This window comes from Sorghum bicolor, chromosome 1 (assembly GCF_000003195.3).
Source record: "Sorghum bicolor cultivar BTx623 chromosome 1, Sorghum_bicolor_NCBIv3, whole genome shotgun sequence".
Taxonomy (NCBI): domain Eukaryota; kingdom Viridiplantae; phylum Streptophyta; class Magnoliopsida; order Poales; family Poaceae; genus Sorghum; species Sorghum bicolor.
This window is the reverse complement of record NC_012870.2, coordinates 24128960-24139254: the sequence shown is the minus strand read 5'-3', so window position 1 is coordinate 24139254 and position 10295 is coordinate 24128960.

Below are 10295 nucleotides of genomic sequence, written 5' to 3'. Positions count from 1 at the left end.
AATTTCAACCTCAAGCAATATATAAAGCCGAGGGCCTTCTGGGATGACTTCGTGCAGTACAAAACATCAGAAGAGGGCGAGGAACGAGCCATTAGAAACAAAGAGAATGCAAGTAAAAATACATACCACCATCATATGGGATCAGATGGTTATAAGAGTGTTGTTCCCAAGTGGGACCGAGTGGAACAGGAGATGCTTGCTAGGAGGGTCACACCCGAGACAATAGCAAAGAATTGGAGCGAGCGCTCCAAGCATTGGTTCTACGGTCATGGGGGAAGCGTGGACCCAAACACTGGGGCGCTAATTTGGGGCCAAGAAATCTCTAGAGTAGTAGAGAGACTAGTCCATGCACGAGAGGCGGTTCAGTCTACTGAGTTCAGGCCTAACAGGGAGAAGGATGAACTCACCTATGCGCTTGAAAATCCTGAGCACGGTGGGCGTACGAGAGGCTATGGGGCAGTTCTGTGGCTGCAATCATTCCAAGCCAATCAAGATACCTACAGAAGCCTCCAGAGAAAGAATGATGAGGAGGCAGAGCGGATCCGCCGTCTGGAAGCTTTTGTTCTGCAATCAGAAGAGCGCGAGAAAGCTCGTGAAGAATGGATGCAGGCGGAGATTCAAAGGCAAGTGCAAGCAGCACTTAGTCAAATGACGAAAGGGCAAGGTACATCACATCCTGAGGTCAACGTTAGCCAGGCCAGTTGAAAAGCAGCTGCGCATCCACGAAAGTACCAACCATTCAGGATCACATGAAGCTACACTTCCCCGTGGATGATGTCAAAGAGGCTTTTACTACCTGTGAGCTGCATGTACCAGATGGGAATGCAACAAAAAAGGTGGCTATCGCTGTTGTCAACCCTATCGACCAAACGAGAACTCCAAGAATCCATAATTGACCAGTACCTTGTGGATATGCTTGCGTCTCGGTTGATAGGGTTGAGAAAGGTTGTGGCAATGTGCCTCTAGACATAGAAGGGGAGACAGAGAGAAGACCTTAGGTGAAGCTGAGAAGACATTTATTTGTTGGCGCAAGCGCTTCATAATTATTCCTCAACATAGGTTTGTGTGTGATTTTACTTCTTGTATTATTTATTATGTATTGAAATTAAAAAAAAGGTTTGCTCACAAAACTTGTAATTGTTTTCTTTGCAGGGACTCCTCCAACCTAAGTCCAGTTCTCTCTCCAGCGCATCATAGTGCTGCGGGCGGTGACAATGCTGGATCTCCTCCAACACCTGCGGCGGCCATACCGACCCCGCCACCGCCTCCACCACGGTCTCCACCTCCTCCACCGAGGTCTCCAACTCCTCCACCGCGTTCTCCAACACCAAAAAGATCGGCCCCACCACCTCCACCGCCTGCACCGCCCTCTTCAAAGAGTATACGGTCGGTCCCATCGCCTCCAAAGCGAGGTAGTCAGAAGTGGTTCGCCCAAGAACGACCGAAGTCATTGGTCCCACCTCCAAAGAAGGTTGTCTCAGAAAAGAGAGCTAAGACACCAGAAAAATTACCTTACGAAAAGAGTGAAGAGGAGATAATTGCTGCATCCAAAGCTGAGGTGAAACAATTTTTTGATAAATTGAAGGAGGATAGAAAAAAACGGCTAAACCCAGAAAAGCCGTACTTTTACGTAAAGCCATCGGAACTGAGGCAGAAGGTGGCGGACCAGCAAAAGAAGCAACACGAAGCTCAGAAAAAGCCAGCACTTTCGGACTATGAGCGGTCTCTGGTCAAGTCTTCACAGCCTAGAAAGAGAGTAGGAAAGGGGGTCCCACAGCTCGGAGAAGTATCAAAACCGATGCCTCCTTTGATTGTGCCAAATCAATACGGCTCAAATGAAGACTTGATGCCAAAGAAATCCTTAGTATTGTCTGAGCTAGACTCGCTTGAGCGTTACTTTGGACAGAGCGGTTTAAATATGGAAGAAATTGCCGCCATTCTTGGATGCCAAACATTTGAAAAAGCTGAGGTAGTTGATCAATGGAGGGCAAGATATGAACCGGGCAGGAGTCTATTCGACCCTCAGCGTTTACATGAGCTCGGCACACAAATGTTTGCAATAAACAAATGGTGCATTGAGGCGTCTAAAAGGAGAGAGAATTGGATTTCTGTTCGTATTAGACAACATCACTACTTCTGTGGAGATGACCTCATATACGTGCAGTTCGAAGAATTGCACCAATTATGTCACCTCGACGCTCTCAACAAATCTCTTGTCAGCTGCTTTTGTCTGTAAGTATTTTTTTCTTTTTATTATACTTCTAACTTCTTTAATTACATGTATATAATCCTTACACACTTAGGATTTGTATGTATATATGCAGGCACCAAATGAGAGAGCACAGAATCAGAAATGACAATAGTATTGGTTTCGTTGACCCTTATATTGTTTTCAAAGCTCCGCAGGCAGTGTGGACAGCAGCTCATGAGACAGAAGTCTGCACCAATCTTACGAGGTTCTTTGTGAACCAAAAAAACAAAAAATACTCTTCCCCTTCAACTTCGAGTGAGTTATATAGTTATTAAGTGCATGCATATTTTATTTTAATAATTATTACTCGAGACAAGTTTTATATAGTTATATATAGGTCTGACTATATATATGTGTGTAAACAGCTTTCACTAGATACTCATGGTCATTGAAATTCCCAAGAACTGGTTGATAATCTTTGACTCAATGAGAAAACCACAAGAAAATTATCAACAAATGGTAAACATTATTCAAAGGTACGTAATGTCGATCTCAGCTAGAAGAATATCATAATATGACTCTATAATTATTAGTTCACGATCCACAATGGCTGTGTGTAGGGTTTGGGAAAGATTCATTGACCGTGAACATCTCAGTAGATGTAAAGCGCCGCTTAACATAATACATCCACAAGTAAGTTCTACTGGCTAGCTAACTTTTAGCCTTCTTATTGTCGTGGTCGTGAATATTATATATATATATATATATATATATATCGTACTGTGGTGTTTAAGACAAGAAGGGGGAACAATCCATGTGCATATTACGTGTGCAAATTCATAATGACACAAGTCAATCAAACACCCACAGAGACGCTCAGAGTACGTTACATGTCTCTTTTCATATCTCCTGAATTATATTGAATAACTTAGATAACTAATACCTTTTTTATTTATTTCAAATTAAAGACGGAATGGTTGAGGGAAAAGGTCATACAAAAAGACCGAATTAAAGCTATCCAAGAGACGATAGCAGGATTTCTCCGCGAGCAAGTGATCAATCCAAACGGCGAGTTTCACTTCAACGGCAACGAAACTCTTATTCCAAACAACGATGAACATTTGTATCGTTTTTAGACATTGGGAGAAAAAACTCTATGTATATATGTGTTACGAATTTTGTACTTATAAAACTACATATATATAAAGCTTTTTACATATCTATTTAATTTTTGATGTGGCATATTTATTTTATTATAGGCAAAGCTTAATTATAAAGCTAAGCCTATAATTTTCATTTATATATGCTTAATATGCGTGTAATATAAATATATTATTGTATCAGCAAAAATATGTATTGAAAAACCTATTATTATTATATATAAAAACAATAAACACAACCGAAGAAGTGAACCAAAAAAAACCAAACGGTGTTAAAGGGTCCTGCAACGTGGCAGCTCTGGCAGGAATTACCAATCGGTGTTAAAGGAGGCGCTTTAGCCCCGGTTCCCCGAACCGGGACTAAATGGTGGGCCTTTATAGTCCCGAAATGGCAGCACCGGCTCGGGAACCGGGGCAACAGACCCTTTCCACCGGTGCTAATGCCCGAACGTGTGCCAGTGCCATTTCCATTTATATATATATATATATATATATATATATATATATATATATATATATATATATATATATATATATATATATATATATATATATATATAGTAATAGTAAAAACAAAAGGAGAAAGGTTTCCCTGAACTCCTCACGACGACGTACGCCGATCACCTGGATCGCCCTCCTGTAGTTCTGTGTATAAATAACACCCTTTCGCCATATATGCCTGCATACACCACGTACAGCAACCCCAACTCTACGTGCCCGTCCGATCGAGCTTCCAGCTACATAGCAATATCTAGCTCGGCATCGAGACATGTACGACGTGAGGAGATACGGCACGATCCACGAGCTCATCGAGGGGCTTGCTGGTACGTACGTGCAAGCATGCTCCGATCCGATCCGCGCGCGTCATCTACAATAGCTACATTATCTCTGTACAAGCATGCATGTTCCTTAATTATGCGTCCATTTTGACACACACACACATACCCCCCTCTTGTCTTTGTGTACGTTCGAATTCGTAGGGGAAGACATGCAGGTGGGACTGTTCAAGGATACTGGGCGGGTAGTGGTGGAAGGCGGCGGCAACATAGCCAGCGCAGAGGACCTCCGGGATGAGATCGCCTACGGGCTGAGGGTGGGCGTCACCGTTGTTAGCGAAATTTATGCTCCTCCCAAGTTCGAGTTTCCTTCCGACGAGTCCTGATTACGATGACGATGTTGATGATGACGATGAGGATTATGGTTATAGTGATGAGGAGGAGGAATACTTTAGTTGTTGACAATCGAATGACGATTTAGATAGTGAAACATGTGCGTTTCTTTATTAACTCTACTAGTTCAGTCGATCTATCATCTAAATATATTGTGTCGTTCCTTCATCGGTGTCAACTCGTGTTCCGTTTATTAAAATGTCTACTGTCGTCGATGGATCTTTATTAATTTTTGTTTGACAGATTTATATCGCTTCAGGTAAAGTGTTTTGCATCGTACTACAAAATAAATTAAAACTGGTCATAACAATTAGATATCGTTACTGTAAATTGGCATCGTTTCTCTCTCGTCGTAACGTGACGGTAATCACTAAGATGCTAAAAAACAAATTTTCACGAGTATTTTTTTGGTATTGTGTATGTATAAGAGGTATATATAGGCTTCGACTACAAGACTAATTTATAAATAATATATAGAAATAGTCAATCTATATGGCAAGACTGCAAGAGATACAACAAATCACTCCTACATGGAAACGTGCATGCCGCAGTATCAATCAGTGAAGAATCTCTGATATCTTAATAACAGTGCTCTTGTATGACCTTAAAACAGTGCTCCTGTATATGGAGTACATGTATAGACACCGATCGCGTGCCATTCCACAGCACACGCACACCCATAGCCCATAGAGCTAGCAGGCACGGAGCTAGACTGGTGCCTAACTAAGATCAACGACGACGCAGCACCGGCACTAATGGCGCCCGTCATCCTCTCGATGGACGTCCACTGCCACTGCTGCGCGAAGAAGATCCGGAACGCCGTCATGAAACTGCCCGGTTCGTACGCGCTGCACTGCATACGCCGATCGATGGATCGATCGAGCTCCGATCCGTTTGCGCACCTGCGAATCATTTGATCTCCCCGTCCCTCTTCTTTTGTAGGCGTTTGTTTGCATTGCATGCAGGGGTGGATAGCGTGACTTTCGGGACTGGGCTCCTGATGATCGAGGGCACGGCCGACGCAGCGACGCTCAGGGCGCGCCTCCAAGCCAAGACGGGGAAGGCCGTCAACGTCGTTATCAGCGACGGCGGCAGCGTCAGCAGCGACGACGCTTCTCCGCCGCCTCCTGCACCCGTCGTCCTAGAGATGAAACTGCAAACAAGGTCGAGAAGCGAGTGATGCAGATCCCAGGTGCGCGAGAGATATGTAACTTCTGTACTTGTTTAATTTGTTATCCGTCGTACGTACTCACCATGAAGTAGGAACGTGGGTGCAGGCGTGGACACGGTGACGACGGACGTGGCGGCGAGCCGGGTGGAGGTCACCGGGACGGCCGACGCCTCGGCGGTGGCCACCAGCCTCCAGCTCAGGGCAAGGACTTCCGTCAGAGTCGTCAGCGACTCCCGGAGACTAGACTTCTTCCCCGGATACGGCCACGAGCAGTGGAAGGCGACCGCAGCATGGGCGGCAGCACAGCAGATGTATGGGGAGCCGCGGGAGGCGGCTACCGATCCCAGTCCCGGTGGCGCCTCGTCATCTGTGCTCCTACCAGCCGCACTTTGCTGCAGGCGCCGGAGACGATGTACCCGTGCGCCACCAACCACATCTCCACCCGTCCAACCGGCAGGCAGCAGCAACCAGCATCCGTCGCCGCCATTGCAGTTGTACGGTGCCCCTCCACCGCAGGCTGCTGGGGCTGGCTACTACTACCCGGCACTAGCAGTGTACGGTGGCCAATACTGGGCGGCAGCGCCCTACCAACCGCCGGCCAGCTTCTATACGACGGGTCAATGGCCGGCGTACCCAGCACCTGAGGGCTACTATCCGTGGCATGGACGTGAAGTGCATATGTGGCCATGCAGCCCGGCGCCCGGTGGCCCGGCCCGCAGCCCGCTGTTTTGACCCATAGCCCGCCCGGCCCGGCCCGGTGGCCGACGGACCAGGGCCGGCACGGCCCGACGCACCAGGCCGTGCCTAGGCCGCCACCCCGGCCCGTGGCACGGTGCTGGCACGGCCCGGCTAAATTAACGGCCCGACAGGCCGGCCTGGCCACTATATAAGCCGCGGCCGCGCGGACGCCCCCTAACCCGTCTTCCTCATTCCACGTCCACTGCGCCGCACCGCAATCGCTCATTCGCCCTCTGCCCCTCTCATCTCCTCGTCTCCTACTCTCCTGTCTCCTCGTCCTCGATCCGTCGCCGACAGCTGCTCCTCCACGGTTCCACCTCGTCGGCTCGCCGCTGCCCGCCACTGGCCGCTCCTCCACTCCGGCTGAGTTCACATATCCTCTCCAGCTCTTCTCTCTCCCTCCTTTCCTCTCCACTCCTCTCTATTTTTCTGGTGAAGCAAGTGAGTTTGTGTGCATCTTCCACGCTCTGCCACCGCTTGCTGTCGTTTGTTGTGTTCTCTATTTCTCTGATGCTTCTTCTCCGACTCCGACACCGGGCTCCAGTCGCACAGGTAACACTAACCCTAACCCTAACCCTAACTTCATTTCTCTCGGTGTTCTCTGACTCTGATTCTTCTTCGCCTTTTCTTGGCAGGTTGGTGGTGCCTGACGCCGCCTCTTCCTCCTTTGGAGTGGAGGCGAACATGGCTAGGCCACCGAAGCGCCCGTCGAGGGGCGGTGCTGGAGTTGGAGGGCTTTCTCAGTCTCAGTCTCAGTCTCGTTCGTCCAGTGAAAGTGCTGGCCTCGCAACGCAGGGGGCCGGTGCGGATCAGCGCCGCCCCCTCATCGACGGTGAGGACCTAGCGCCGAACTCGGACAACGAGCGGGAGATGGAGAACGAGAATGACGACGACCTGTGTGAGGACGCAGCTGTGTTGTTCGGCGTCGACCTCGGTGATGGCTCGGATGGCATCAATGGCAACCAGCCGATCAAGCTCGACGGCGAGGACGACGATGATGCCGGCCCCACTAACACTGGAGGTACCTCAACCACCTCTGGCTCTGGTAAGAAAACTTCTGTTGTTTGGACGTACTTTCACGAGGTTAAGGATGCGACGAATAAGATTAGAATTGCTGCAATCTGTAAGCATTGTCGTTCGAAGTACACTGCTAGATCTGGTAATGGTACTGGTCATTTGAGACGGCACATGAGATCCTGTATGAAAAAACAGAATCATGCTAAAATGACCTAGTCTAAACTTGCTCTAAATCCTGATGGTTTGAAAAACTGGGTTTATGATCCTATGGTTGCTCGCATTGAGTTGTGTCGTTTGATTGCTAGGTTAGACCTTTAGGGATAGGTGAGACACAGGCTTGGGAGGATTATATAAGACGTGCTCTTAATCCTCTATTTGAGAAGGTTTCTAGACAGACCACCACTAGAGATATGTCTAAACTGTTTGATGAACAACGTACTTTGCTTATGAAAAATGTGTTGCCTGCTGCATCCTCTGTTTCATTGACATCTGATATTTAGTCTGGTAATGCCAAGGAAGATTACATTTCTATTGTTGCTCATTATGTTAGTAAAGACTGGGAGTTACAAAAGAAAGTTGTTGGTTTAAGATTGATTGAGGTTAAACATTCTGGTGAAAATATTGCTGATAGGATTGCTAGTGTTGTTGATGAGTTTGGTTTGATGGATAAGATTTTTTCTGTGTCTCTTGACAATGCTTCTACTAATACTAGAGCTCATGAGATTCTGCAACCTGTTTTCTTTGGTTATTTGGGTTCTTACCCTGCACCTACAAGAGAAAATCCAAACAAGGTGAAATACTTGCTTGTGCATCAACGCTGTGCATGCCACATCATTAACTTGATTGTTAAAACTAGCTTCAAGAGAGTGAAAACTTATCTTAAAGATTTCAGAACTGCAATCAACTTTTTAAATTCCTCTAATCAAAGAATTGCTCTGTTTAAGAATTACTGCAATGCTCAGGGTCTTAGACCTAGAAAGTTTGGCTTAGATATGGATGTTAGATGGAATTCTACTTACTTGATGCTCAAGCACTTGCTGCCATATATGGAAGTATTCAATGTGTTCATTAACTCTAATTATGGTTTTACTTTGTAGACTCCACAACATTGGCATAATGCTGAGCAAATCATGGCATTCCTGGAACTGTTTTATGATTGTACTGTTGTTTTGTCTGATGTTTATTATCCCACTGCTCCACTTGTTTTGCACCATTTGCTTGCCATTGCTAAGCATTTGCAAGAAGCTGAAAAAGATATAGGCTTTAGAAGCATTGCTACTCCTATGAAACTGAAATTACTTAAATATTGGGAGAAAATCCCACTCATTTATTCATATGCATTCATTCTTGATCCTAGAGCTAAGATGAAAGGTTTCTATAATGTACTTAATCTGCTTGGTAAGGCAACTGGATGTAGTTATAGTTTATACTATGGTGAAGTCAAAGATGAATTGTTTAAAATGTTTGGCAAGTATGAAGATAAATTTGGTGCAGCTAGGTCTCAGAGGCCTGCAGTCCCTTCAGCTCATGCTGGTAAGAGAAAACAGGCATGGGGAAGGATCTTTGGAGGTCCAGGTGACTCCCCTGCCTGTTCCCCCACATCCTCTTCTACTCCATCTGCTGTTAGTGAGCTCAGTGCTTACCTGGACAGTGAGCCTGTCACATGCTATGAGGAATCCTTCGACATACTCCTTTGGTGGCATGATCACAAGCTTACTTATCCAATCCTATCTATTATGGCTCGAGATATCATGTTTGTCCCTATGTCTACTGTTTCTTCCGAGTCGTGTTTCAGTTGTACCTCCAGGATACTATAGGACCGGCGCCGTCGCTTGTTGCCTTAGCATGTGGAGATGCTCACATGCATCAAGGACTGGGAGCTAGGAGCAACAAGGGAGCAGCACACACTTGAAGACTTTGACCTGGTAGATGCATTCAAGAACCTCTACCTGGACGAACAAGATCAAGCTCAAGGAAGCGACAGCGGAAATGGCAGCAGCAGCGGCAGTACATTTGTTTAGAAGATGACATTGATACGAATATGAGTAAGAATTTGACAAGATTATGTTTAGAACTTCAGATTGATGCAATTAGCTATTTACCTTATTAGAATGAGTAAGAATTTGACAAGAACTTGTTTACATTGTGGAGGACAGTAGGAGCTTTTGGTCTGCTCTTTTGAAGTCTGGCTGGCTGGTGTCTGCACTGCAACTTCAAGTCTGAGATTGTTGGTCACATTGAGTTGATCTTGTAATAGCCTAATAGGATAGAGTGATAGACATCCAGTCTTGAAACATTGAGTTGCCAGTTGCCAGTTTGACATGTTGTTGGCTACTGTAAATTTGTAACAAGATAGCCTAAAGTCCTAAACACTTCACATTTTGGAGCTGGCTGCACTCTTTTTCCCTTGCTAGGGTTTCTCACAAGGGTGAGTTTTACCTAGCAAGGTTTTTAATGAGGCAGCATTGCACAAAATAGCTCAGTAAAGTTAATTATATTATCTCTTTAATCTTTCTTGTTCTTTTATCTGTGAATCTGTAAATCTTGTATTCCTGTGTGTGTTACTGTGTTAGTTAATCACTGATTCACTTGTGTATGTTCTTCGGACTGTGGGCCAGCACGGTCCGGTGGAATTTGCGGGGCTCACCGGGCGTCACGGTGAAAGCCCTAGTTTGGTTTTGGATAATTGACGAAACCCTAATACTAACCTCTATACTAAGTGTGTTTAGACTTAATGAGGTTGGTACATGCCAAGTGATAGAGCAAGTGATGATCATTGTAATGATGGTGATGACCACAAGATGATAAAGTGCTCAACTCGGAAAAGAAGAAAGAGAAAAACAAAACCT